The 27805-nt window shown below is 58.4% G+C and overlaps 1 protein-coding gene across 2 annotated transcripts in view; it reads left to right on the top strand.

Annotated features, from left to right (window-relative positions):
- The first annotated feature begins 1430 nt into the window (after positions 1-1430).
- Positions 1431-27805, top strand: part of ELFN1 (extracellular leucine rich repeat and fibronectin type III domain containing 1) — a 62174-nt gene continuing 35799 nt past the window's right edge. For both annotated transcript variants that reach the window (XM_072943452.1, XM_072943451.1), the window contains exon 1: positions 1431-1560. The gene's annotated coding sequence lies outside the window, so the exon portion shown is untranslated. The remainder of the gene's footprint in view (positions 1561-27805) is intronic.

The raw sequence follows: 27805 nt of genomic DNA, 5'->3' as shown, positions 1-27805 counted from the left end.
GGCCTCCTCCGGGAGAGGCGCCCCTCACCCTCCAGTCGCCCCCTCCCTTTTGCAGCGCGCGCTTGCCGGCGCACAGGTCGATCCTGCCGCCTCTCTCTCCCTTCGCAGGTCGGGGCACGACGCCGGGCAGGGGCGCAGCGCAGAGGACGGCGTCCGGAGGGTCGCTTCCCGCGCCCGCGGGGGTCTTGGCTCCGCAGCTCCAGCTCGGCCGCTTGGGAAGCGGCGCCCACGCCGTGCCGGGCGGGGGCGCTCTTGAGCCTGGTTTGGAATTTTCACCCAACGCGCAAGCCGCAGGCTGGGCAGCAGCGGTGGGAAGTGGGAGCCGCCCCGGGAGGCGGTGTGGCCGCTGGGTGCGGGCTCGGGGCGACGAGGGGGCTGCGGATCTACAACCCAGTCTAAAGGCCGACCGAGCGACTTCGAACACCCAGAGATTCGGAAGGCGAATGAAGGGGAAGGGGGATCGGTCGGAGGAAAATCCGCTAAATCGAACCTTCCGAGAATCAGAAGGAACCTGGCTGATCTCACCCGCCTCCTCCACTACCCCCAGCTGAAAGCCGGGGCGGGGGAGCAATGGATGTGTTAGTTGGGGGTCAACGATCCGGAGGAGAGCAAGTCCTTGAGGATGCGACCACCCTTTCGCCCCCACCCCCGCACGTGCCGGGCCCTCCCCATCCCGGAAACGCGCGCCCCTGCGGGCTTTGCAATTGCACTCGCGGACGCGCGCTCCCACACAGGGTCTGACTTCGGGTCAACTTTCACACGGTTCCTCGGGTGTGTGTGCACACGGCCATGCCCGCACGCGCGTGCACATCCCCGCCCCAGGTTCGCACCTCCCAATGCCACCAAGTGTCCCGACTCCTAGATCTTTGGGGGCTTCTGCTCGAACAGTGGCCTGGGGCGGGGGCAGGGACGCGCAGGGCGAACCAGAAGGAGGGGGCTAGGATGCCTCTGGGCTCCCCAAGCCGCCCCCACAGCATGTTCCAACTTCCCCTCCCTCGTCACCCTCCGGACACCCCCAGTCCACCGACGTGCGGGAGCGACACTGCCGCCCGCCCCTCCGGCCGCCCCCGCCCGCCTCCCCCGCCCCTCCTCCAGCCCTCCCCGCTCTGGCTCCTACACGAAACCTTCGATCACGCTCAGAAAGAATGTGCTACAACCTCGGCGCGGCCGCGGCCGCCGCCACCGCGCCCGCGCCGGAGCCGGAGCCGGAGCCCGAGCCGCCGCTCCCCCGCCTGCCCGGCCGGCCCTGGGCTCACAGCGCGCGGTCCCCGCCGCCGCCCCGCGTTCGCCCCGCGCTTGACGCAGTGAGCGCCGCAGCCCGGCTCCCAGCGGCTCCGCTCCGCTCCCCGTCGCAGGCCGAGCCCAGCCCGGCGGGCTCCGGGAGGGGCGGGCAGGGCGCGAGGGGGAGGAGATCTGTCTGGAGCCAGCGAGGCCGGAGGAGGAAGAGCAGGAGAAAGGAGGGGAAGCCGCCGCCGCCGCCGCCGCTCTCCGGGGACCTGGGCGCGCGCGCTCCGCTCGCCCGTGACCGTGCTTCCAGCCCGGGCCCGCACTCCGGCCCAGGTAGGAAGGGGCTTGTGGGGGAGGGGGCTGCGCGGGGGCTGAGGGGCGGGGGTCTCCTCTACCGCAGCTGCGCGGCCAGCGGGTCCCCGCCCCTGGGGAGGTAGGGAAGATGCTCTCCCGGGCGGTGGGGGCGGGCGCGAGGTCCCAGCGGCTCGCACAGCCCGGGCGGCTCCAGTCCCGGGGCCGCTCCAGTCCCCGCGCCCTGCCCTGAGCGTCCACGCCAGGGCTGAGCCCCTCCGCCCGTAGGGCTTTGGCTGTGGCGCGTTGGGTTCGCGGTTCCTGGGCGCCTCCCCCCACCTCGGGTTCCGAGGCGGGCGCACCCGAAGTTAGCAGTCGCCGAGCTCCGGCCGGACAAACTTCCCTCCCCTACGCCGCGGCCCGAAGGCCCGGGACTCCGGACCCCTTGGGCTAGGCGGCGCCGCGGGGACCCCGAAACTTTCCTGAGCGCTGTGAGCACGAAGGGCGGAATAGGCAGGGAGAGTGGGAGGCGGTGGTCCTGCCTGTGAGTGAACAGTGGTAGCCTCGCGCCCCAAGCTGACGGGGAGACAGCCCCCCATCTGGTACCCTATCTTGTAGTCCAGCGTGGGCAGGGAGTGGACTATGGGGGTCTAGCCTTCGTACAGCGGTGGTGGGGAGGTGGGGGGTGAGCACTGCTCTGCCCTGCTCTGCTGGAGCCCTTGGAGGGGGTGTTACAGCCCCCCCCCCAATCTGGCCGCCTGGCTCTGCCCGCTGCTGCCAAGCTCGCGGGAAGGGCCGGGCTCCAGGCTATTAATAGGCGCCTGTGACCCGAACCTCTCTGCCCGGGAAGCTGGGCTTGGCTGTGGGGTGTGGCGCGACCCCAGGCCCGGAGCCGGCCCCCTCCCCAGCTCTCATGATCTTCATCCTGTCGCCCCTCCTTCCACGCCCCCTGCTCCTCGTCCACTCTTTCCTCTCAGGTCTCTGGGTGTCGCCCCCCAACTTTTTCTCTTCTCAAACTGTGCGGTGTGGCCTGTGGCTGCCGAGGCCAGCGGGATTCCAGCACAGTCCCCAGCCGAGTCCTCCTCCCTGGGTGGGAGTGGGGTCCCTGGGGCCAGACTGCCGGCTGTGAGCGGGAATTTCCTTCCAATCTCACACGGACGCGCAGCCCATTCACCCAACCCGCGCGCGAGTCGCCACCGGGTCTGAACGGCGGGGGTAGTGCGGTGGTCGCTTATGGGCCGCCTACAGGTAATGGAGAGTAGAGGGGAGCACGAAGCTCCTGAGAGGATTTTGGGGTGTAGATACAGCCGCGCGTGCAGGGAGGAGGCAGTGCCCTGGTGGCTCCCTCTTCCAGCATCGCCTTCGTGCAACCCCCCAAGGCCCCGGAGGTTTCCGTTTGCTCCCACCACCTCATGCACCCCACACTCAGATCCGAGCTTGAGTGGATTTGAGGATTTGGGGGACGGGGGCTACCGGGTACTTGTTCCCGTTTCCCGGTCTGCAGAACCCAGCCCCCAGGCAGCTCGGGGGTCTTTGTCCCAAGGGCTGGCCTCCGGCCCCGCCCCCTCCGTCAACTCCGGGACCCCGAGGGCCTCCAGAGCTCGGGCGCTGTGCTCCAGTGGTCCCAGAGCCTTGGTGAGCTGGGAGCCGCATCCTTTCCCTGGCTCTGGGTCTGGGGGTGGGGCAGGGGGCGTGGAGCGCAGTACTGGGTCCCTGACAGACGTCCTCGCGGCGGCGCCGGCATCTCTAGCAGAATTAATGACTTCCACGCAGGCCGCCAGGCGGCGCGGCCACGGGGGAGGGGCGACCCAGCCGAGCCTCAGGAGATGAGGTCGCAGCCCCACTGCGCAGCTTCCGCTTGGGGTTGGGGGCTCAGTGGCGAGGACCCCGAGCCTGGCCTTCGGTCCACTTCCCATCCCCTGTGCCCTCAACGCTGTCATTTGCTCTCTGCGCCCCATGCCTCTGGGATCCTCCCCACCCCACCCCGTGCCAGGACCCTTCCCACCTCTCCAGTTGGCCTGTGAGCCCCAGGGCAGAGACCTGACTCTGGGCAGCGTTATACAGGCTGGGGGGTAGGGGGACGCGGGGAGCATGGCAGTGTGGGCCAAGGGCTCTCTGAGGCCTCCGGCCTTGGCTTGCTCGGGGAGAAATGGGCTCACAGCCCCTGTACCTGGGGAATAGTAGGAGCAGGCCCTCGCACCGTCCCTGGCACACCAGAGTGGCCCATCACAAGTCAACCCGATCCTTCCTGAGCCGGAGCTGCTTGGCCAGAGTGGGCCTGGGGGAACCAGCCAGAAAGAGGAGTGAGTCACCTCTGGCAGGGGCTTGCCTAGGAAAGGATGCACAGGAGCCTTGGGCCCCTCACATGCATTCCCCGCTCAGGGCTGGTGAGGCCAGAGGCTGGAAGGTTGCCTTCTCAGACCTTCCAAGAGAGTCCAGGGTCGCCTCTGGGGGAGGACCAGTTTCTCCCCAGTCCCAGCCTCAGCTGAAGAGGCCTCTTTGCAGGGAGGAGGGGGCAACCTCTCACCACTTGCTCTGTTCCCTGGTCCCCAGGCCTGGCACATCTGAGGCTTGTAATATTTATCTGGTGATGACCGAGGGCCTGCCCTTGCCCTGCATGTGGCCGCTGGGACAAGGGTCCAGGTAGGGGCAGCCCAAGGAGAAAGGTTCAGATGCCCCACGTGGCCCAAATGCCTTCTGTCTGCCTCACCCTGCCCCCTGGAGCTGTGACAGTTTTCAGGACATACTGCCCCGCCAGCACTTGTCTGTGACCACGGGGGCACACTGGCTTTGGTCCTAGCACCCCCTTTATGGCTCTGCACCCACCCTCAAAGGAGCCCCACCTGACAGGCAGGAGGGAGCCACAAAGCCCTAAATTCCTAAATTCCCACCTGGCTGGGGAAGGGCGGCTTGGAGCCCACTCCCCACTTCCTGGCAGACCTTCGGTGCCCAGGTGGTGCTGGGGGAGGGGGACTTGCCAGTCCCTATGGGAGTCGCTTGTGCTGTGGGCGTTCATTCACATTCGCTCTCCCGTCCCCACACACTATAGGATTTATCTTGATTTGCTGCCTTTGAATTGAGTCAACTCTTTTGTATGCTCGGTGAATTGCCCAGCTGCTGGCGGGGAGCGGAGAGCGTGCCGGGGGTACTGAGGCCGGGAATCAGAGGCGGGCGGGGGACAGGAAGCGGGGAGGGGGCGCGGGCGCCAGCGGGGATGGGCCAGGCTGCATGGGGACACGAGCGGGCCCTGAGACGCCGGCCAGGCCGCCCACCCGGGCTGGCCGAGGCACTGCTGGGGCCTGCCCGGCCCGAGCAGGAAGTCCGGAGGGGTCGGGAGGCTCGGTCCTGAGGTCGAGGTTGCCCTTGGGGCTCTGCTTCGGACGGGCTGTGTGGTGGTGGGCAAGCCTCTGGGCCTCTCTGGACAGTTTCGTCGCCTGTAACTTGCGCAAAGGGGGGCTTCCGCGCACGCAGGTTATGAGGGTCAAACTAAGCGGGAAGAGTGTGCGAGAGACCCCTGGAGTCTTCCCAGAGGTTGGGGTGAGTGGGGGAAGGAAGGGGGCCGGGGCTAGGGAGAGGGTGCCAGCCCTGTCTGTCCTGCTCCCCGTACCCCCAGTCCTCTGCCGCCGGATCCCTGCCTTTTTTGAGGTGGGCCGAACTGACCGGCTGACCCGGGTCCTAAGAACGCCTGGGCTTTGCTGAAAGTGGAGGGGGTCTGGGGGGCTCTTCCAGGCCACAGCTGCTGCGCGCTCCCCCACCCGGAGTGCCGCCCCCGCCCCCACTGGGATGTGGGTGGAAGGGCAGGAGAGGGGCCAGAGGAAACCCTCCTGCGCTTTCTAGTGCCTCCCCCTCCCGCTGCCCTCCCCTTCCCCCTCCTCTGGGCTGCCGGAGGGAAGGAGCAAGGCGGCGAGGAGGCCAGGCGAGCGGAGGGGTTCTGGAGAGGGGGGTGAGGACGCGAGACTCCAAGCCGGACTCGAGCCGGGAGGAAGAAGGGGGTGGGAAGGAGCGCGCAGGGCGGGGGGAGCGCGCAGGGGAGGCGCGCGCGATCCAGCCCCCCTGCCCGCGAGGCGAGGGGCGGGGCGGCGCGCGGATCGATGGGCGAAGCTGGGGAGGAATTTCAATCCCCGGAGCGAAGTTAGAGCTTGAAGGACGGCGGCGGCGGCGGGCGCAGCCCCGGAACGGCGGCCGGGCGAGCAGGTAAGCGCGGAGCCGGCGGAGCCCGAGTCCAAGCGGGGCCGGGGCCGAGCCTGGGGGCGCGGGAGTCCAGCCGCTGCCCGGGCTGGCGCGGTGGGCTCCGCACCTCGCGCCCCCGCGCTCTCTCCCTGCGCCCCCGGCCCCTCGGGCGCCCCGTGCCCGCTGCGCCCTCCCAGCGCAGCGGGCAAAGTTGGAGGAACTTGGCGGCGGCGGCGGAGCGGGCGCTCGGCTCAGCCGGGCTGAGCGAGGTCCTGGGTCGGGGTCCCGCACCCTCCCCCCGGGTCGCCCCTGCCCCTCGCACAACGACTTCTCTCCGGGACCTGCCCTGTTCCCCAGCACCGCTCTCCCAGCGTCGGTTCCTTTGGCGGTCCGCATCCCACCCTCCGCCTGGGGCTGCTACTTCCTGCGGTCGACCCAGCGCGGCCCTTGTCCTTCCCCGAAATCTCTTCAGTCCAGGGTCCCTCACCCCGATCCGTGCCCGCCTCGTCTGCCCTCCCTCCCGACGTTGCGCGCCTCGCCATTTGGCACCGGGACCGTCCAGCCACACTCGGGGGAGGGGCCGCTTTCCGCGATCCGGAGCCGAAGCCCCGCGTGGGGGCGGGGCCTTCGCTCTGAACCTGGCCGATTTTCTCCACCCCTCCCCCCCGTCGGACCCGTTCTCCTCGTCATCCCTTGGGGGAGGGGTGCTGAGTCTCGCTGCCCCAACCTGCCTCTGAAGACAGGGGTCCCCCTTCCAGCCTGTAAAATCCGCAGGTCACCTGCTTGCTTCTCAGGGTGGGGCCCCCTGCAGGTGTTTCCCCCACCAACGCAGACCGACAGCCTCTGGCGTCAAAACCAGACTCTTCCAGGTATCAGCTGTGTGACCTTGGGGCAGGTAACTTCTCAGAGCCTCAGTTTCCACATCTGTGAAGTGAGGGTACAATGATGTGTGCTTTACGGAAGGCACACCGCCGGGCCCTGGGAGGCCGCCTCTTCAGGCTTGGTGGGGGGGAGTCAGGGCAGGTTTGCACCCTCTGGCAGAGCCTCAGGTGTGAGCATTTTCTCTTCCCACGTGTGCAGCGTGGAGCCCTCGCTTGGATGCAGCTGAATCTGCCTGTCATCACCTGTCCTGGGCCAGGGACTGTGCTGAAAGCATTCACCACATCTTAAGACCCTAGGTGCCCTGGGTAGGAGCTCGCGAAGCCTGCGGAGCAAGGGGAGATAGAAAGGCACCCTCCTCCACCCTGGTCTCCCTCAGGGGCCGGCTCTGATGAGGCCCCGGAAGAAAGGAGCAGAGGGGGCTTATGTTGCTTTGAAGCCGCAAATGCTCTCAACTTCCCGGCCCAGCCAGCCCTGGCCTCCTGCGCCCTCGCACCTTTCACCTGATTGAGCGTTGAGCGTCGCGGAGACACACAGACTCCATCTCAGGTTTGTGTCCCACTTCATCAGAAGAGGAGACACACCCAGACATAGAGGGACCAATTCCAGATGGCCCGTGCGACAGAGGGGAGCGCCTACCTTCTCTCTGGTTTGTGGGGGTTGAGGCCAAGCCAGGACCCCAGCACTTTGGTACCTCACTTTCCTGGGCATGCAGTGAGGGGGAGCTGAACACCCCCTGGTGGGCAGAAGACTGTTGGGTCTGTGGGTCTGGAAGGTTGGGATTCAGGCCCTCTCCCCAGCAGCTGTGCGGCCTGGGGGTGGTGTGGGCTATGGTGGGTGGCTTGCTGCCTGCAAGTCCTTGGGGAAGATATGGCAAGCCAAGGGCCGGCAGTTCCCGGCCAGAAAAGCCGGGATAGGCACCTTATCCCAAGGCCTGGCAAACCTGTGGGGGGGAGGAGTTGGCAAGGGATGTGGTGAGCACCTTCCCCACCGTCCCCCATGGGACTCCCTCTGGGAATTCCGGGTGCCTTTGGAAGCTGGCACCCCACATCTGAGCTGGGGAGAGGCTGCTGCTCCCCAACTCCCTACCCACCCTCCCAAGAAACAGATGGCCAAGGCCCCCAGGAGAGCCTAGGGCCAGATCTTAGACCCAGCAGCCCCTTCTTAGGCCCTGGGAATTGGAATCTAAATGTCTCCTTGTCAGAATCGCCTGCTCTAAGAGAGGAAAATTAGTGGGGCCAAACTTGTCAGTGACTTGGATCGCAGGGGAGTGAGATGGGAGCGTCTGCTTGGGTCCCACATCTGTGTGCGTCTTGAAAACACACACGTGCCCTGGTTCTAGCTTTCAATGGGATTTTCCAGACACTCAGGAAACTCTTCTCCTCGGACCCCCTGGGTCAGAGCCCCTAGCCCCACCCTGCAGCACCCCCGCTTAGAGGCCCAGATGCCATTAGCAGAGGCGCGTGTTTCTGAGGCCAGTGTAGCAGCGGGAGGAATTTATGAGCGGAGGTGCATGGGCTGGGGGTGTTCGTATGCCTCGGCAGGAAGCAAACAGGCAGACCCTGTAGAAGCGTGGGCGGGTGGGGTACGATACGTACGGGGGAGGGTGCCGGATGGAAGATGCCACTGAGTGACAGGCAGGAGAGGAGATACATCTCCAGGGCCGGGTGACGCGGCCATAAATTTCCGGGCGTGAACCTGGAGCAGATGGTGGCGTTGCCGCGGACATGGGATACATTTGTCATCTCTCCGGCGTCCCCCCCCCCCATCGCCCTTCCCTTTTTGTCTTCTGTCAAAATGGATCCCATTTCTTCCAATGGCAGCTCGGGCGGGCCTCTGTTGGGATGGCTGGTAGTGGGGCCCACGCAGGGGGCTGGAGCCCTGATGTCAAAGGGACTTGGGCACATCCACCCGGGCACCCACTATACAGATGGGGAGACTGTCCAAGGATGCACAGTGAGTGGGGGCAGAGGGGGCTGGAGGGGCACCTGTGCCCACTGCTGGATTGGTCCAGGTCTGGTAATTTGAGCAGGGCAGGCCAGCCTCGGCTACTGGGACACTTGCTCCCTGCCTCCCGCCCCTCCTTTCCCGGCCAGGTACCCTACGTCACTGGGTGGCCCCGGGGGGTGAGCAAGAAGTGGGGTATGTGGGGTGGTGGCTGTGGACACTCGGCCCCCTCTCTGGCCTCCCTGCCAGAGAGAAGCCAGTTGAGACCTGGCTTTGCCAGCCTCACCCGGGGAGGGAAGGGGTTGTAGAGACCACCTGGGACCCAGCCTCCTGGCCATCTGAGCTGGAGAACCAGAAGGTTGTTCAACAGACGTATCAGGGGTCTGCTCTGTGCTCTGCCTGGGATCCGGAGGTGAGACGGTGATGAGGCCTGGCAGGGTGAGCTTGTGTTTGGGTGGGGAGGCAGACGGTACACAGGGACACACGGGGTACACACACAGTCCTTTCCAGGGGAGGTCAGTCTGTCCAGCCCCATCTTTCAGCAGGGTCCCGGTCACTCAAAGTCACACGGCAGGAGAGGCGTGAAGCCAAGGCTGGAATCCTTCTGGGGGCCAGGCCCAGGCTGGCCTCGGGCTTGGAGACGAGCTAGAACAGATGAGGGCTGCGGAGGCCGTTAGGAGGGTCAGCGGTGGGCCTTTCCAGGCCCTGGGGGCTGAGGAAGAGCCTTAGGGAAACTGAGTCCTGGGGGCTGGCCCGGTGTCTGGGGAGGGGAGGGGTTGGAGAGCACTGGGCCATGCCTGCATCCCCGCCTCTCAGTGACAGCGCTGCCCCCGACCCCTGACCACCACCGCCACCCATGCAGCCAGGACTCAGGCTGTTCCTGCCAGAAGACCCCCAGTCTCTGACGCCCTGCTGGGACACCTCCCTCCCTGTCCTGACAAGAGTTTATGACCAGACTTGCCCTCAGGGCTCCCTGCCCTGTGGGTGGGCCCCAGCTCCTTTGGGGGACTGCTCTGCCCCAAGCCTGGGGGTTCCTGGGGGAGGGGCCAGGCAGGCCCTTGACATTTAAATGATCTGAGAGGACAGGGCGGCCCCCAGGCCGGGAGCAGCAGGAGCCAAGAAGTGGACCTACCAGGGAGTGGGGATGAGGAGGGGGCGTAAGCTGGGGACCTCTGGCAGCCCACCCAGCAGCTGTCAGTATGGGGGGGTTGAACTTGGTGGAGCCTCCTGTTCAGCTCCTCCAACAAACGGGGAAACCGAGGCCCAGACAGGGCAGTGGCAGTGGCAGTGACAGCATCATCTGGCCCAGCGCTGCTCCCACGTGCCGTCCCCTGCGCCCCCCTCCCCACCTGGGAGAGAGCAAGGGCCTTGTGGGCACCCTCTCCTGGCAGCTGGGGCCCTGGCGGCCCTGCCCACGGCTCTCTAGCCTCTTGAGGGTGGGCGCACAGAGGACTGCCCCCACCCCCCCGCTCTGCGGGCCCCGCTCCATCCCTGCCGTCTCCCGCTCCACTTGGGCCCAGCCCCTCCTTTAATCACCCCACCCCAGGAGCACACTTCCCCGCTGGCCACCCCCTCCGGTGGCTGCTGCCTTAAGAGGGCTGGCTGGGTTCTAAGCATGTGCGGAGCCCAGGCTGTGTTGAGAGCTGTCCCCCAGCACTGGAGATGTGGACGGCGTGACGGGAGGCCCAGGGTCTACACCCCCACCTCGGGGAGCAGTGGGGCCCTCCCTTGGCGTGGGGATCCCAGGAGGAGATTGGCAGCCCGAGGCTCCCTGGCCTTTACCCATGGGTCCTGGTTTTGTTTTCCGCAGAACCAAACTCAGGAGCCTCTCACTCCCCAACTCCTAACAGCTGAATGAATGCCGAGAGCCTCCGGCACGTGGGGTGGACGTGTCTTGGGCCAGCCATTGGGGGCCAAGAGCCCTGTCTAGAAGGGGCCTTTCTGGACCGTCCCTCCCCCAGTGGGCGCTGTGGAGAGGAGGTTGGCAGAGCACACAGGGAGGAGCATGCGCTGGTCCTGTGCTGTGTAGACAGAGCCCCGGGGACTTGCTGGGAGGGGCCAGGGGCCTGCGCCCTGGGAGTGCCGGCAGTGTGGACCCCAGCTCTGCTCCTCCACCCCTCTCCCCACGGGTTCCCATGCTGCCCTGGAAGCCTGAGGGCCAGGGACCCTTGGAATGGGTTTCCTGAGATTGTATCTGGGCCTCTGCCATCCCCACTGAGGGTTTCCCTACCTCTGATAGCCCTGCAGAACTTTCTGGAAGGGCCCAGCTGCAGGTCAGAGGTAGCCCGGTCTGCTGTGCCCCTAGCTGGCCATGTGAACTGGGGGTGGGCCACCTTTCCACCTGTGCCTCAGTGCTCTCATCTGTCAAATGGGTCTAAAGCACAGGCCCTCCCTGGTGTCAGGGGCCGGGGTGCATGGTCCTAGGTCAGGGGCCCAGCTTGTGTGTGGATCCCTTCCCCTCGCTGAGCTTCTTTCCCCTCTGCAAGGGAGGGGCTGGGGTAGGCAGCCAGCCGTGAGGAGTCTGAGCTGTTGACACAAGGTCTGTAATAGGCAGAGCTGCACTGATGCTGGCAGAATCCCCGGGCCTTTTGGCTTTGTCCTGTGGGGCCCTCGCTCAGCCCCGTGGCCCTGCTGCTTCCTCTGTCCCTTCGCACCCCACTGTGCAAAGAGGCTGGGAAGGAGCTGGGGAAAGGGTAGCAGGTGCAAAGGCCCCGAGGTAGCGACACGCTTGGTGTGTGAGAGGAGGGCAGGGCTGGCAGAGACGGAGCCCATGGAGCTCCGTGAGGGGTCGGGTTCTCAGGAAGAGTTGGAGCTTTCTCTTTGCCTTGGGAAGCTTTTGGGAAGTTTAAGCAGGTGGGGGACCCAGTTGGCTTACATGTTAGAGAGGTCCCCCTGGCTGGAGGGGAGAAAAGAGTGTCAGGGGCCCACGTGGGAATGAGCCTCCAGCTCAGAGGCTCTGGTGTCGCCTGGGAGCCACGGGGCAGCCCCTGTAGGCTGGTGAAGCTGGCGAGGGGGAGACGGAGGGGCACGGAGCATCTGTTTTAACATTGTTTTAAAAACTGGAGCTGTGTTCTTATAGAAAAAAATATTCTGTAAAGCAAAACCCATTTTCCCATTTTATATCCGTTACGAAACAGGGGACGCTTTTGTGTAGAGAATAAGATTGTGTAAAGCAAATCCTGCTCCCCTGCCGTCCCTCAGCATTTCGGAGACGTCTTTCCAAGGGAGGGCATCCCTCAAAAGCAGACCGCTGGGGAACCAGGGGGGATTTGGCGCCGGCCCGGGTGCCAGAGGCAGCGGGGCGGCCGCCGCCTCTTAGAGACACACTTCTCGGATCCTAGTGTGCGCGTGTGCGTGTGCGTGTGTGTGTGTGTGTGTGTGTGTGTGTGTACGCGCGCGCGCCTGCCTGCTCAGGGCACGGCCCCTCCACCTCTCGGGGCCGGAGCAGGCCGGATGGAGTCTGACGGGGTGTGTTCAGGTCTCAGGCTCCTGTCTGCGGGTCTAAGTTCTGTAAGATGAATTTGTTGTTGGCTTTTTATTTTATTTCTTTTCGCAAATCGAGTAGAGTGGACTGAGGTTATAAAACGAGGGGGCACGTAGAGCCCCCAAGGGCTCCCGGGGGCCCCCACCATGGGCTTGGAGCTGGCCAGGCCCGGCGTCCTCGGGGAGAGACCCGGCAGGGACGAGACTCCGGCCTCTGAGACGCTTGCTGCCTGACAGACAGCGGGCTTATTTTGGTCTCCTCATTATGGTGTCCCCGCAGAGCGAGGACATGCTGGATCTGATTTGCCAGAGACAGCTTTTTAGAAAAACAACTCCCCGGGAATCCAGTGTTGCCACCCGGCTCTATCCACACAAGTCAGGGCTGAGACGGGCAACACCCCAGCTGGGGCAGCTGCACCCGAACCCTGAGGCCGTGTGGCTGTCACACCCACCCCGTGTGACACATGGCCACTCTGGGGCACACAGGTGCAGCCTCTTGACACACACGTGTGCCGGCAGAGCGCACATCACGCCAGTGCAGGCGCGGCACGAGCTCATCTTCCACGTGCGCATACCGACATGCCCGCAGGGCCAGGGGTGGCCAGCCCCTCTACAGTGTCCCGTGTCCTGCATCTGCGTCCAGTGGCACGTCCACTCGTGCGCCCCGTGCTCACGCTCCTGCAGGCACGTGTGTCTGGCCTGTCCCCTGCGGCCATGAAGCTGTTGCTCTCTGGGGTCTGGGTTGAGGGGAGGGCTCCTGGGGGCAGTGTGTTTTGATGGGACGCCCCTCCCCAAGTCCCCCCACAGCTTCCCTCCCAGTTGGGCTGGGGTATTCCCTCCATCGTGGGCTCACCTTTGCTCTGCCAGGCGCTGCACAGAGCCTGGAGCCAAGGTCCAGGGGTGAGGCTGTGCCCTTGTGGGGTCCTTTGGAAGCTGGGCCCTGGGAGAGCAGATAAGGTGGAGGGTACTGGCCATGGGGGAGGAGGATGGCCAGGATCTGATCCCTTTCCAGGTGGTGCAGGGGTGCCTTGTGCGTCTAGACGGTGGAACTGCAGCTGCCCTGGCTGGGGACTGGGGCCAGAAGGCAGGGGCTGCATCATGGGGGGCCTGATCGTGGGGATGGAGGGGCCCCCAGCATCCTCCGGTGTTGGCCTCTGCAGAAGGTGATGGGCTGTGGGGAAGCCTGGATCCCCAGTGGCACCTGCGCTCCCCCTTGCCCCCCCCCCAGGGTGGCCCAGCCAGGAGGTCATCAGATCCGAATTAAGGTCCTTTTAGGGCAGAACTTCTTCTATCTCCCACCTTGCTCTTGTGGAAAACATGTCTGGAAATTCTAAATTCAAGGAGAACAGCCCCTTCCTTGGGGGAGGAGATGGGAGGGTGCGTGGCAGGAAGTATGAAGCTGGGAGTGCTTCACAGTCAGAGCTTTCGGGCTGCTCTGGCTGCCACCTTACAGAGGGAATCCAAGGCTTGGAGGGGCAGGGGCCTGACCCCTGGGTGCCTGGCTCAGCTCTCCGACCCTCAGCCCTGCAGGGAAGGTGCCCCAGCCTCCTGGAGCACAGCCCCTCTGCCACATGGAACCCTGGGCTCCTTTCCTGCCCACCTGCCACAACCCTGGCCTCGGGAGGACTCCCAGGAGCGCAGAGCTTGGTGCCTGCGTGGGCTCCATGATCCACGCTCTGCCTGGTCCTGTGCCCCGTGTGGCAGCCCCACCTCTACTGGGCATCTCACAAAGCCAGGGAGGGAGGTCCCTGTGCCCATTTCATAGGCGGGAGACTGAGGCGCAGAGGTGAAGAGATTTGGCCCAGGCTCACAGCCCACAAGTGCTGGCACCCAGATCTGCTTTCTCTTGGCAATTTCCAAAAAAAAAAAGAAAAAGAAAAAAAAAAGCTTGCTGAGATTTTGATGGGTTTCTGTTGAATTTACAGCTCAATTTGGAAATATCAATCCATGAACATGGAATGTCTCTCCCTTAAGTTAGATTATCTTTATCTTCTCTAAGCATTTTTGTTGTCGTCTTCAGTGTGCAGGTCTTGCGAATTAAATTTCCTTTGCTAAATTTATCCCTAAGTAGTTTTTGATGCTATTGTGAATGGAATTATTTTCTTAATTTCATTTTCAGATTGTTTGTTGCTGATGCAGAGGAATAAAACTGAGTTTTGTTCATTGATCTTTCATCCCAAGACCTTACTGAATTTAATTGTTAGCTAGTTCCAGTAGGCTTTGTGGATTCTTTAGGACTTTCTACATACAGGATCATGTCATCTGAAAATAAGGGGAGCTTTATGTGTCTTCCTTTTCAAACTGGACTCCTTGTTCGTATCTCTCTTGTCTTACTGCTCTGACTGGAAACTTCAGAATAATGCCAAATTGCAGAGACGCTTCCTTCCTGACCTTAGAGGAAAAGCATTCAGTCTTTCACGGTTAAACACGACGTTAACTGTGACTTTCACAGACGGCCTTTATCAGGTTGAGAAGTTCCCTGTGTTCCCGGTTTATTGAGCATTTTTATCGTGAATGATACTGGATTTGGTTAGATACTTTCCTTGCATCTACTAAAGTGATCATGTGGCTTTTGTCCTTTTATTAATGTGACTTTAATTGATTTTCAGATATTAAACCAGCCTTGCATTGCCGGCATGAATGCCATTTGTACAATCCTTTTTCTTTGCTGCTGGATTTGGTTTGCTAATGTTCTGTGAAAGATTATTTTGCACCTGTGATTGTGAGATGTATGGGTCTTTTGTTTTCTTGTGATGTCTTTGGTGGGAGGGGGGAGTTTTTCTCCTCTCTTTTTTAGAAAGAGTTTGTGAAAGTTCAATATGATTTTTTAAAAAAAAATTTGATAGAATTTACCACTGAAGCCTCCTGGACTAGGGCTTTTTTTTTTTAATGGGAATATAAAAATATCATTCATTTTTAAGAAATGGTTATGTTTATTCAGATATTCTATTTTTTTCTTGAATCAGTTTTGTTAATTTATGTCTTTCTAGGAATTTATCTGCTTCATCTAAGTTGTATAATTTGTTGGCATAAAGTTGTTCATATATTACCTGATACTCCCTTAGATTTCTGTAGAATTGCAGTCATGTTTCCTCTTTAATAATAACTAATTTTGTGTAATTCGTGTCTTCTCTCTCTTCCCTTGGTCAATCTAGCTACAAGCTTGTCAATTTCATCAATCTTTTCAAATAGCTGAATTTTGTTTTCATTGATTTTCTCTATTTTTTCCATCAATCTTAGTTCTAATTTTTATTATTTCCTTTATTCTACTTGCTTTGGCTTTTTCTTTTTCTAGTTTCTTAAGGTAGAACTTAGGTTGTTGAGATTTTTCTTCTTTTCCGATGCACGTCGAAAGCTGTAAATTCTAGTCTAAGCCCTGCTTTAACTGCATCTCATAGATTTTCATATGGTCTGTTTTATTTTCGTTTAATTAAAGCATTTTCTAATTTCCTTTATGATTCCTTTGACTCATGGGCTATTTAAAACTCTGTTGTTTACTTTCCAAATATTTGGAGATCTCTCAGATTCTTGTTGATTTCTAATTCAATTCCATTGTGGTTGGAGAAGGTACTTCCTACTGTTTCATTCATTTTAAGTTTATGGAGGTTTGTGTTGTAGCCTAGAATATTGCCTGTCTGAAGAGTGTACCTTGTGGGTTTGAAAAGAAGGTGTGTTCTGCTGGGCAGGGTGTTCTACAAATGGCAGGTCCGGTTAAGTCGTCTGTGTCTCTGCTGACTTTTTGTCTAGTTTTTCTCTCAGTTATTGAAAACGGAGCATTGAAATTTCCAACTATCATTGTTGAATTGCCTGCTGCTTCTTTCAGCTCTGTTTTTGCCGGCTGTCATTTGGGGCTTCTTTGCTGCAGGCGTATTCATTTATAACTGTCGTCTCCTTCTGAGGTATCGGCTTGTTCATAGTCACGAAATGCCCCACTTTGCCTTCGGTCAGTTTCTTAAAGTCTCTTTTGTCCAATGTTAATTTCCTGGCTGTGATGTGATTACTGTTTGCATTTATTTTTCCATCCTTTTACTTTCAACATAGTTGTGCACCTGAAACTAAAGTGTGTCACTTTCGGACAACATGGACTTGGACCTTGTCTTTTTATTCCAGTCCGACAGCCTCTGCCTTTTGATTGGGGCCAGTTAGTCCATTCACGTGTAATGTAATTTTTGACTTGATTTGCTTGCCGTTTTCTGAGTTGTTTTCTACATGTCTCATCTCTCCCCCCTCTGTTTGTCCTTTGCTGTTAGGTAAATACTCTCAGGGTACTGTTTTAATTCCTCTATTAGTTTTTAAAATTTTCTTTCTTTGCGTTGCTTTCTTAGTGCTTGCTCTGAGGGTTACAATATGCACCTTGATGTAATACAAATGATTTCAGATTAACGCTAACTTAATGAGGGTAAAATAGGGAAATTCTACTCCAGTATAGCTTCATTTTCTCCTCCCTCCTTTGTGCTATTGTTACATACAGCCCATCAATATGTGCTAAATGGTTATAGCAACAATCCAATGTTATAACTATTGCTTTATGTAATGTTCTGTTTTTAAAAGAAGTTAGGGGAAGGGAAGAGAAAAGAATACGTTGATGGAGTCTTTTGTGTCCGGGTGCACATTTACCATTTCTGGTGCTCTCTGTTCTTTCCGTGGCTTTGAATTACCACCAGACGCGATTTCCTTTCAGTCTGAAGGACTTCCTTCAGTGTTTCTTCTAAAGCACGTCTGCTAGATTCTTTCGGTCTTTGTTTGTCAGTGAATGTCTTTAGTTTGCCTTCATTCCTGAAGGACAGTTTCACGGGATGTGGAACTCTGGACGGCTCTTCTTTTAGCACGTTGAACACGCCCTTCCACTGCCTTCTCGCCTCTGGGGTTCTGGATGAGAAGCCAGCTATGGGTTGCATTTTCTTTATCTGGCATGTGAGGACTCACTTTTCCCTTCCTGCTTTCTTTTGTCTCTTAGCAGTTTGGTTGCGACGTGTCCAGGTGTGAACTTCCTGGTTTTCGTCCTGCTTGCAGTTTGTTGACTGTGAATCTGTTAGATTAATGTTTCTCCATCAACTTAGGGGGGTTTTAGCCATGATGCCTTGAAGTATTTTCTTCCCTCTTTCTCTTCTCCTGGGACTTCAGTCGCTACCTGCTGTTGCCCGTGAAGGCTTGACCTGTCTTCAGGTTCACTGATTCTTTCCTCTGCCACCTCAAACCGGCTGTTGAGCCTTTCGTGAATTTTTCACTTCGGTTGCCACTCTTTTGAATTCCAAAACTTTGTTCAATAAGTCCTCTCTCTTTATTGAGGTTCTCTGTTTTTGAGTCATTGTCACCATACTTTGCTTTGATCTCTAAACATGATTGTCTTTTGCTTTAAAAAAACCAGATTTACGATGGCTGCTTTGAAGTCTTCGTCTGCTGTGTGCAACATCTTGTGACATTCAGTGACAGTTTTTATTGGCTGCTTTTTATTTAGAATATGAGTTACCTTTTCCCGCTCACTTGCATGTCTCATAAATTTGTGTTGAAGACGGGCTTTCGGATAACTTGCTGGAGCACCTCTGGGTTCCGGTTGTTTTCCTCCATGGAAGTTGTTATCATTGCTGGTTTTTTGTTTATCAAGTAACTTGCTTGGATTAAAACTTCGAAATCCATTGTCCCTCGATGTGTGACGATTGAGGTCTCTGCTTAGTTTGTCTTAAAAAAAAAATCCCAGCTTTTATGTTAAATTCTGGCTTCCTAAGGATCATCTCTGTCTGCGTAGCTTTGCGGTCAGTCTGTGATTGGTTAGAGGTTGCATTCAAACACACTGAGCCAGTCAGGCTGACACTCTCTGCTGTGGGATCTGCGTGTGGGATCTGCGTGTGGGTTCAGGAGCTCGTTCAAAGACCAGGCAGTTTTCGAGTCTGCCCTGGCTTTACTCTCTGCCAGACTCTTCATCTCCTCTGCACGTGTCCTCAGGCTCTCGGAAGGCCGGGGATGTGTGAATTCCCTGGGCTCTCTGCTCTCCGCTGTGCGTGCTACCCACCAGCCAGGGATATGTGGAGAGCTCATCGGGCACCACCTCCATGACTGTCACACTTTGTGTCTTTCCTTGTCACATTTCCAGCTAGTCCCCTGGTCTCCTGCTGCCCCAGCCAGAATCACAGTCTCAGCCTGGTAGACTCGCTGGCTTTCTCCATTCACTGACCACTGAGATTGCTGCTTATTATTGACCTCACTGCTGCTGAGGGTGAGTTTAGTGCCTTCTGCTCTAAATCGAATCAGCCTCTGGCAGTGAAGCTTCTGGTTTTCACTGCCTGGCCTGCACTGTCCTGTTAGAATGACGCGCCAGCTGAGTGGCCAATGGGGAGGTAGACGTGGTTCCCGTAAGAACATCACGGATTTTTCCCTGTCTTATTCAAAGTTTAGTAGTTCTTCATGCATGAACGCCTTTGGTCAATTTCTAGCATGTTGAATTGGTTATTTTTGATCATTTTGACTATTTTTATAGTTGTTTTGGAGAAAGGGTTTGGCGGCCCTCTTCTCACAGCATGCTGGAAGTCCTATCTCATTCTTTTTGGAAAGTCTTCTAAAAACAAGACTGTGAAGAACACGGGCAGCTCCAGGAGTTACCCCAAAGTGAGATTTGTCTGGGAACCACCAAGTTCAAGAAGTAAGACATCACCTGCATCCCAGAACGTCCTCACGTGCCCGCACGACTGCTTCCCCCCTCTTCTCCCCACAAGGGAACATTTCTTTTGATTTTTAATCTCATAGGTTAGGTTTTTCTCTTTTACGCTTCATATGACTAGAACCACACAATATGTGTTCTTTGGAGGCCAGCCTTCTTGGCTGGACCCCTTTTTTGTGAGATGCGTCTAGGTGCCAGTGTTGCCCGTGCAGTCTGTGCTCATTATATCGTGTCGCTTTACCTTCTCTGCCCTTGCTGGCCATGTAGGGTGCTTCTGGTCTTGCGCAACTGGGGAGAGTGCCGTGGTGAGCGAGCTCGTGCTTGCCTTTTGGTGGACGTGTAGCTCTTTCTGGTCGGGCAGCTCCTGAGCAGTGGGGGTGTGGGCAGCACCTCTGTTCAGTTTTAGTCGATAGTGCCAGTTTTCAAAAGTGCTTGTGCCAGTTCACACTCTCATGAGCTCCCCCCCCCCGTCAGCACCAGCTGGCTGCTGGTGGTTCCACGTCCTTGCCAGCACTTGATGTTATCGGTCCTTTTAATTTTAGCCCTGCTGGGGAGTGCTTTTTCATAGATTTATTGACCATTTGTATATTCTCTTTGGTGAAATAGCTGTTCAGAACTTTTACCCCTTTTTTTCTATTGAGATGGCTGTCTTTATCCGATACCTTCGTGTGAGTTCTTTATGTGTCTGTCAGGTCTCCCAGACTTGATTATAGAAGCTGAAGACACCTTCTCCCATGCCATGGCTTGATCTTTCCCTCTTCCAGTTGTGCCTTTTAGTGACAAGTTCTGCAGCCTGATGTCGTCCAAGTTGCCCTGCTCGGTGCTTTTTGTTAGCTAATAACAGAATCTCTTCTGTCCTCGAGTTTTTGCAGATGCTCTTCCATGTCATCTTCTAGATGCTTTGTTGTTTCACATTTGACATTCAGGCCTTCAGTCCACCTGGAATTATTATTTTTTTACTTTTTAAATTTTTTATTGCAGTGTAATTGATTTACACTGTTAGTTTCAGGTGCACAGCAATGTGATTCAGTTACACATATAATACATATATAGTTTTTCTTTTTAGATTCTTTTCCATTATTTATTATTACAAGAAATTGAATATAGTTCCCTGTGCTACACAGTAGGTCCTTGTTGTTTGTGTGTTTTATATGTAGCAATGTGCATCTGTTAATCCCAAACTCCTGGTTTACTTCTCTCCCACCATTTCCCCTTTGGTAACCATAGTTTGTTTTCTATGTCCATGAGTCTGTTTCTGGTTTGTAAATAAAATTTGTATCTTTTCTTTTTAGATTCCACCTATAAGTGATAGCGTATAGTATTTCTCTTTCTCTGTCTCACTGACTTCACTTAGTAAGTCCATCCATGTTGCTGGAAATGTCAGTATTTCATTCTTTTTTATAGCTGAGTAATATTCCATTGTATGCATATATGTAGATATACAGATATACCACACCTTCCTTACCCAGTCATCTGTTGATGGACATTTAGGTTGTTTCCATGTCTGGGATTATTTTTCCCCTATGGTGTGAGGTTGGGATTCAGTTTCGGCTCTTCCCATATGTATTAATCCTGTTGATCCTACACATTTTATTAAACATACCATCCATTTTTAATGGCATTATTTAATCTATTTTAAGTTAAAATTTTTATTTTAAGATCAATTGCAGAATTCCATGTAGTTGTGAGAAATAATACATAGAGATCCTATGTCTCCTTTATCCAGTTCTCCCCAGTGTTACCATCTTGTGAAACTGGTGCGGTGTGATGACTGGGATATTGACAGTGATACAGTCCAGTACAGAGCATCCCCATCAACACAAAGGCCCTTCCGGTCCCTTTTTTTTAATAGCCACACTCAGCTCCCTCCTCCCAACCCCATCTCAGACCCCTAATAAACACTAATCTGTTCTCCATTTCTATAATTTTGTCTTTTCAAGTATATTACATAAATGGAATCCTACAGTAATGTAACTTTTGGGGACTGGATTTGTTTTCACTCAGCAAGATTCCTTGGAGATTCATCCAAGTTGCTGTGTTTGCCAATCACCCATCCTTTTTTGTGAGTGAGTAGTGACATTGCTTTTTAGCCTGGTCTCTCTGCGTGGCACACTGTGTGTACTGACCATGCATGTGAATGTGTAAGTAGTTTCAGGGTTGTTCAGGACCTTGACTGCTGTTCCGTTGATATAATGTGTCTGGGGTCCAAAGGTACAGATGGACGAGCAAGGGAACCAAACAATGAAGAGACACAGGGGGAAGAACACAGATTCCCAGCTCAGACCCGACAGCCGTGGGCTGCGAAGGACCCATGCATCTGTTTCTGGGTGTTTCATGCAATGTGGGGATTTCAGTTTGTCCTTGGTGCCCTGGGATCTGCGGGGGGTCATCTGGGCAGACCTAGTCAGTCCCCCTTTAGCGGGTGGCTGGAACCTGGTGCACCGCAGACCCTTGAGAAGCTGCGGCATTGGTGGCAAGGGCCGAATGTGTCCTGTCTGTTTATTTTTAATCATTTTGTTATGTCCCTTGACCACACTGTCCACTTACAGCCCTCCGAGTTAGCCAGTTTCCCTGGTGTGGCCCCGTGTGAAGCCTCTGCAGTCATGTGTCCATTGCAGATGGGGGTGTATCAAGTCCCTGACCAGGTGCGCAGAGCCCTGAAGCAGGGCCCGTGTTGGGGAGCCTCTCTGGCTCCTTAGCTTTTGGTTGCCTCCAGAAGCCCTCGAGGGGGGATGGGAGCTCTTCCTCGAGCCAGCAGGGGTCAGAGCCCATGCCGAGGGCAGCACGGGTACTGCTTGAGCTGTCTGGGTACCTGGCATCCTGGGAAGGGCACTGGGTCAGGGCTAGGGAGCCTGGGCTCCAGTTCTGGTCCAGGACTGCTTGATACACTTTTCATAAATAGGTAAATGGAAGGGCAGATGGGTGCAGTGGTGGATGTGTAGATGGATGAATGATGGATGGATAAAATGGATGGATGAGGGATGGATGGATGGATGCTAGAAGGGTAGACGGATGGTAATGAATAGATAAATGGATGGATGAGGGATGGAGGAATGAGGGATGGATGAGGTGATGGTTGAGTGGATGATGGTGGATGAATGGATGACGGACAGATATACCTACAGGGACTGGGAAGAGACCATGTCAGTGTGGACAGAAGCTTGGAAGAAATGGGAGCATTGAAGGCCCCTGGTTCAAGAGACTAATGCCACCAAGTGGCAGATGGAGACGCTGAGGCCCAGAGCGGCTGGGCAGGCTCCTGGTGGCAGGTGGTCACAGAAGTGAGACCTGAACCTCGCTCTGCCTGAGTCAAATTCAGGCTTCCTTCCACCGCATCACCCCAAGAGGCAGGGTCTAATCCAGGGGGCAGGTCGCCTCTCACAGAGGCCGTCAGCGGTCCTGGCAGAGACAGGCCAGGCTGGGCCATCCCGGGCCAGCGCCGTGGGTGCAGGAGCCAGGGCTCCGGCTTCGGCGTCCGTGTCTGCCTCTCACTGCTCTGCGGCCTTGGGTGACTTACTTCTGGGAGCAAGCACAGCAGACCTCTTGCTTGCCTGGCCCTGTGCTTGGCCCCAAGGGAAGCAGAGCTGGATGAGATGCTCTGGTCCCTGAGGTTAGAGGGCTGACAGCCCCCCCTTCTCACCTTATAAAGTGGGGCGGGAGGTTGGGGTGGACCATCGGCAGGCAGTCCTGCCGCGCAGCCTCGCGCACCCTGGCTCTGCGCCCCACCTGTGGCCGCTGGGGTGGGCTTTCTGTGGATGCGCGGTGGCGGTGAGAGCCGAGGGCGCTGTGGAAGGCCATGTGGACGGCGGCCTCCCCGAGCGGCTGTCTCGGCCCCGCACCCAGGACGTTACCGGGCTGTGTCTACGGGCTGGGCGTGGGAGCCCGGGAAATGTTTAACTTTGAAAAATGGACCTTCACAGCTCATTAGGCCTGAGCTGCGCGGCCCGGCGCCTCGGGCGGCTGGGGGAGAGGGAGCTGCCGGGCAGGAAATCAGCGGAGTACTTAAAGGCCAATTCTGCATTCCTGACGGGCGCCGTCTGCCTGCCGGGCCCCGCAGCGCGGCTGGGCCGCAGGTGCCGTGTCATCCGCGATGGGCGCACAGCATCCGTGTAGCTGGCGGGGGTGGCGGCCACACCGGCGACTCCTGTCGTCCCCCACTGTGTGCGGTGACCTGATCCCAGGTCAGACCCTCCTGGCCTCTGTCATTTTTTGGCTCAATGAAGCTGACCCGCCGCTCTGGGTCTCAGTTTCTCCCCCTGCACTGTGACTGGTGTGCCGAGTGGACGACACCGTGGAATCGGAGGCTGGTTCTAAGTGCAGTAAGGCGTGGGTGAGGGGCGCCTCCACGGAGTGAGGTGGAGGGTCTGCCAGTATCTGTCGCCCGAGACCCCCACCCCTGTGCTGCAGCCGCACCGCAAGCTGCGGGGCCAGTCCCTGGGGCCCGGGTGGCTCCGTCCTGCCTGCCTGGCTGAAGCTGGGCTTGCGGAGGGCTGGCAGCATTCGTGGCTGCAGGGTCGGGGCCCCTCCGTCTGGCCTCGCGTCCATTCCCCATCCAGCCTGGTGGCAGTGCTTCTTCTCTGCCCTGGGCCTGGAAGGGAGGGCCCTGTGGGCTGTGAGGGAGGGCAGGATGCAGGGGACCGGGGCTGGGGCAGGGGGTGTGTCTGAGTGGAGCTGGGAAAGAGGCAGCCAAGAAAAATCAGAGTTTATCAGCGGAGGCAGCCGCGTCGCTCTGAACGTGGAGAATGGCGTCACATGAGCTAGCCGGCACCTCGGTGTGTGTATTAGATGCAGAGTCATAAGCAGGAGGCACTTGGGGCCAGTGACCCGTGCGCCCAGGCTGCGGCTGCCTCTGGCTCCGGGGCGGGGGGAGGAGCAGGGCCGGACCGGGCCAAGGAGTTTTCTGGAATCTTGAGGCCCTCCCGGGGACCCTCCTGACGACCCTCCGACACTCTGAGCACCCGGTGGCCCTGGGAGAGCTGCCTTCTTTCTCAGAGCCTGTTTCTTTAACTGGAATTTGGGGGGAGCTTCCTGAACCCCTCCCTTGCAGAACTGTGGAGTGAAAGGAGAGAAAGTGGACGCAGGCATCTGCCCCTTCTGGGCGTGCGCCGCAGGGGACGGTGGCCAAGGCCTGCGTTCGCATCCCTGAACGCGTGTGTGCGCGGACTCGGCCTGCATCCACCCCCCGGTGCGGGCCCCGCCCCTGGTGTTACATCCACCCCCCAGTGCGGGCCCCGCCCCTGGTGTTAGAACACGCACGCAGCTCCGTGCGGGTCACTGCAATGTAAGCGTGCACAGGTGTGGACGTGGTGTGGGCGCACCTGCAGACCTGTCTGTGCACGGCTCGTGTGGACACCTCGCCGGTGCCCGTGGCCCTGCGTGAACACGCGCGCCCCTCCGGCTCGTCCCCATGGCAACCCCAGGCGCAGAGCAGGTGTCTGGGAGACCTGGACTGGTGCTGACGGGTGGGGCGCATGTGACGGGCTCCCTGGAGGTGGCTGGACCAGTCGGGGCCCCTGGGTGGAGGCTCCAGGAAGATGTGAAAGTGCTCCCCTCTCTCCACCAAATGCCAGCAACCCGCTGCGAGCAGCATTAGGTGGGAAGCTTCCAGAAGCCCCCATCTGGCTGCGATTCATGCAGGGCGAGCCAGAGCAGCACAGGGCTGACAGACGCGTCTGGGAGCGCTGGGTTTGTGGTCTCGCTCTCACCTTCTGGAGAGGGAAACTGAGGCTGGAGTAGCCGCAACCACTCCCTGGCCAGCCTGGGCACACCTGGGCCCTGCCTCCCTCCGTCCAAGGGAGTGGGGCTCAGCACACACCCACCCGCAGCTCCCAGACTGGCATGCCCTCGCTTTAAGCCCAAGTTTGGCCTCTCTGCCAAGTGGCTTCCCTCCTTCCTTTGCCACTTGGTTAATTATCCAAGACCTTTGCTGCAAGACCGGGCAAGCCCAGCCCTCCCCTTCCATCCACCGTGAAGTCACCGAAGCCATCGCCTCAGCGCTCAGCTGGCAGGGTTCCCATGGCAACAGCAGTGACGTCACCAAGGGCCTGGGAGGCTGGAGGGAGGGGTAGGTGAGGCCAGAGGAGGGGATTTCTGGCTTCTCAGTCACCCACAGGCATGTGTTGTGATGCTGGGAATGGGACCGGGCGTCCCCCACTGCTCGGAGCCAGGAAACGCCCTCCTCTGAGGGGGTGACCCACCCCCGGCACCCACACACCCACCTGCCCAAGTGCAGAGACCCTGGCAGGAGCGAGGACACTGGATCCAAGGCTCAGAAGAAGTCACGGTCACTGGGCCTGGCCAGCCCAGTGGCGCTTTGCCAGACTGGCTCGGGGGTGGCTGGCCGCATGCCTCACCTGGGGCCTACTTGGGTCCCACGAGACCGCCTGGCAGCCGGCCCCAAAGGGGTGGGGGTGTGGGGGCTGCACTGGAGTTTCTGGATCTCATTGGCGCTAGCCTGAGATTCAGAGAAAACAAGCTTTCTTCAGGATGGAGGTGGGGGCTCCGTGAGGCCCTTGTCTCCCGATCCCGGGGACATGGCTGCTGCCTGCTGCATGGCCACCAGGCACAGGGCCTCCTGCCCGTCAGGGACAGACCCAGCCTTGCCGCTCCGCGCAGGGAGGCCAGGGCCCCACGCCTGACGTTCTGCGTCCGTGCCCCTCCTTCCTCACGTGGCATCGCGGGCGCTACCTGCGCACTGCCGCCCGCCGGGGCGGCCCTGTGTGCGCACCTCGCCTGCAGGGAGGGATCGCCCCCAGCCAGGCCGGGGCAGCGGCATGCTTGTGGAACCCACTCGGACGCTCCTGCTGACTCGGGGGCTCGAAACCCGTGTTCCCTCAATGCCTGAGAACCGGCCCTCGTCCAGAGGGACTCGGGCCCCCAACTCCATTCAGCGCCTTCCAGTGCCAGCCGGTGTCCTCGCCCCTTGGGCTGCACCCTCAGGTCTGGTGCCCAAGTGGCATTTGGGCAGGAGCAACCCGGGACCAGGCCTGGGAGGACCCCCCTCCCAGAGGCAGAACCCTCTGCCCGTGACCCACGCTCTTAGAACCTGGCTGGATTTAGGCTGAACTGATGCCCATTCATTCACATCGCTCAGCGAATCTCATGCGGCCTGCCTTGTGCCAGGTGCCAGGACACAAGACAAAGTCCTTGCCCTCGTGCAGTGTGCATCTGTTGACCCCCTACTGTGTGCTCGGCCTGCACTGGTGTGGGCGCTGGGGCACAGCAGCAGAGGGGTGGATATAGTTCCTGCCCGCGTGGAGGCAGAGGGGCGCCATGGAGAAGCGGGAAAAGTGCTAGAGTGCAGGGCTCTGCAGACGTGGCCTGAGGCGATCTGCTGGCAGCTGCTGGGGGCCTCCTTCAAGTGGGGCAGGCTGGGAGGCTCATTGGAGGAGGTGGCGAGCTGGCTAGTCCAGGCTGGGACCCCAGGCCCACTGCCATTTGCTCTGAGGCCTTGGAGAAGCCGCTCTCCTCTCTGTCTGGGGCTTCCGGGCAGCGGTGGGGGTGCCCCGAGGAGTGGAGTGTCGGAGAGTTTGCTGTGAGGGCAGGGCAAGAGGACAGGGGGTCGGTCCCAATGGGGCACCACAGAGAGGAGCCCTTATCCCTCTTGGCAGGAGATGCCCAGTCAGGCTCCAGAGGGGGCAGCGGGAGGGTCCCCGCCCACGTTTCCACCCACAGACAAGTGGCCCTGAGCCCTGGGCCCGGCTCCAGCTGGGCTCTCCCCTCCTCGCTGCCGGGAGCATCTGGGCGGCTGGAGGGGTGCACCCAGGCGGGAGGCCAATTCCCGGCCTCTCTGTGGGTCCACCCGCCCACTCAGAGATGGGCCTGGGGGAAGGTTTGGGGTCTGTGTTCCTGTCCCAGCTTGAGGCCCCCAGGCTGCTGGTCAAAAGGGTTCTCAGTGGGAGGAGGGCGGTTCCCCCTGTGGCACATTTATTTATTTTCTCTTTGATTTCCAGCCCTTTCAGGGGTGTCTCTTCCCCCCATTCTTCCGGGGACATGTCTTTTCCCGCCCCTTTTATCAGGGTTGCCTGTCCTGTGCATGATAAGGCATTTGTAGTCATTCAGCAAGTTCACCTCAGCAGACGTCTGCCGGGCCGGGCGCCCGGGTCCCGCAGGGAGGCAGGCTGCTCCCGGGCCCCCTGCCCGCAGGGTGACGAGCATGGGTCCTGGCAGGTTCGTCTCTGCTCCTCAGTGCGCTCACCTGTAGCGAGGGTCCGCGGACGGGCCCCACCCGCCAGGGTTGGAGGGAAGATGAGTGAGGAACAAGGCGGGGAACATAGCCAGTGCCCCGTGTCTCCATCGTCGGCGCTAGAGCAGAGGTCAGCTGGATGGGCCCTCGGCTGGGGTCCTGGACTGCCTCGAGGCAGGGACCAGAGTTGCCAGACAGATGGCAGGAGGGTGCGGGGGGCCCGGCCGACTGTCCATCCTGTTTCTAAAGAGCGTTTTCCAGCGCACCCGAGATTCCAGGTTCCACGCTCCTCTGGGCATCTCACATCTGCCTAGATGCATTTTTTTTTTTTATCTTGTGCCTACAATGGAACATCTCACCACGTTTTTAGCCAATTAAAGACTGACGGAGCCTCGGCCTTCGTTTCAGGCAAACAAGCAAATTTCAAGCCTCATTTTCGTGTTTCTAATAAGCACTCACCAAGTTTATGGCTCCTACATATGCCGTGTCCGTCTGATGTCTTCGGAATATTCCCACCTCCCCTTCGCTGCCGATTTCTTTCCCTGCGTTGCACCTCCGAGCCCTCTCTGACTTGGCTCAGCAAATTGGCGCGTCAGCCTCCTGTGGGCTGAGGGGTGACGAGGCTGCAGCCGGAGGTGGTGGGGCGAGGGTCCCGGTCACGCGAGCGCCGGGCCTGAGCTTTCCCGCCATGTTGAAGGCACCGGGCCATCCCGAACGGCAAGACACGAGGCAGCACCGCAGTACATTCCCCGAGCGCTTAAACACGCATAATATCGTGTACTTGCCAGTTATTTCTTATTTTCAAAAGACACGTATTTCTTTGCTGAAGAAAATTAAGAAAATGCTGAAAGTAGGAGAAATGAGCTGCGGTTCTTCCATCCAGAGGGGGGCAGGTCAGCCCTTTGGAGAGTGGCCTGCTGCTCTCTTCTTCTTCTGAGGCTGAGAGTTTATTATTACCCAGTATTGGT

This window comes from Vicugna pacos, chromosome 18 (assembly GCF_048564905.1).
Source record: "Vicugna pacos chromosome 18, VicPac4, whole genome shotgun sequence".
In the NCBI taxonomy this organism is placed as follows: Eukaryota; Metazoa; Chordata; class Mammalia; order Artiodactyla; family Camelidae; genus Vicugna; species Vicugna pacos.
Note: the sequence above shows the minus strand (reverse complement) of the source record. Positions and strands in the feature narration are given on the sequence as shown.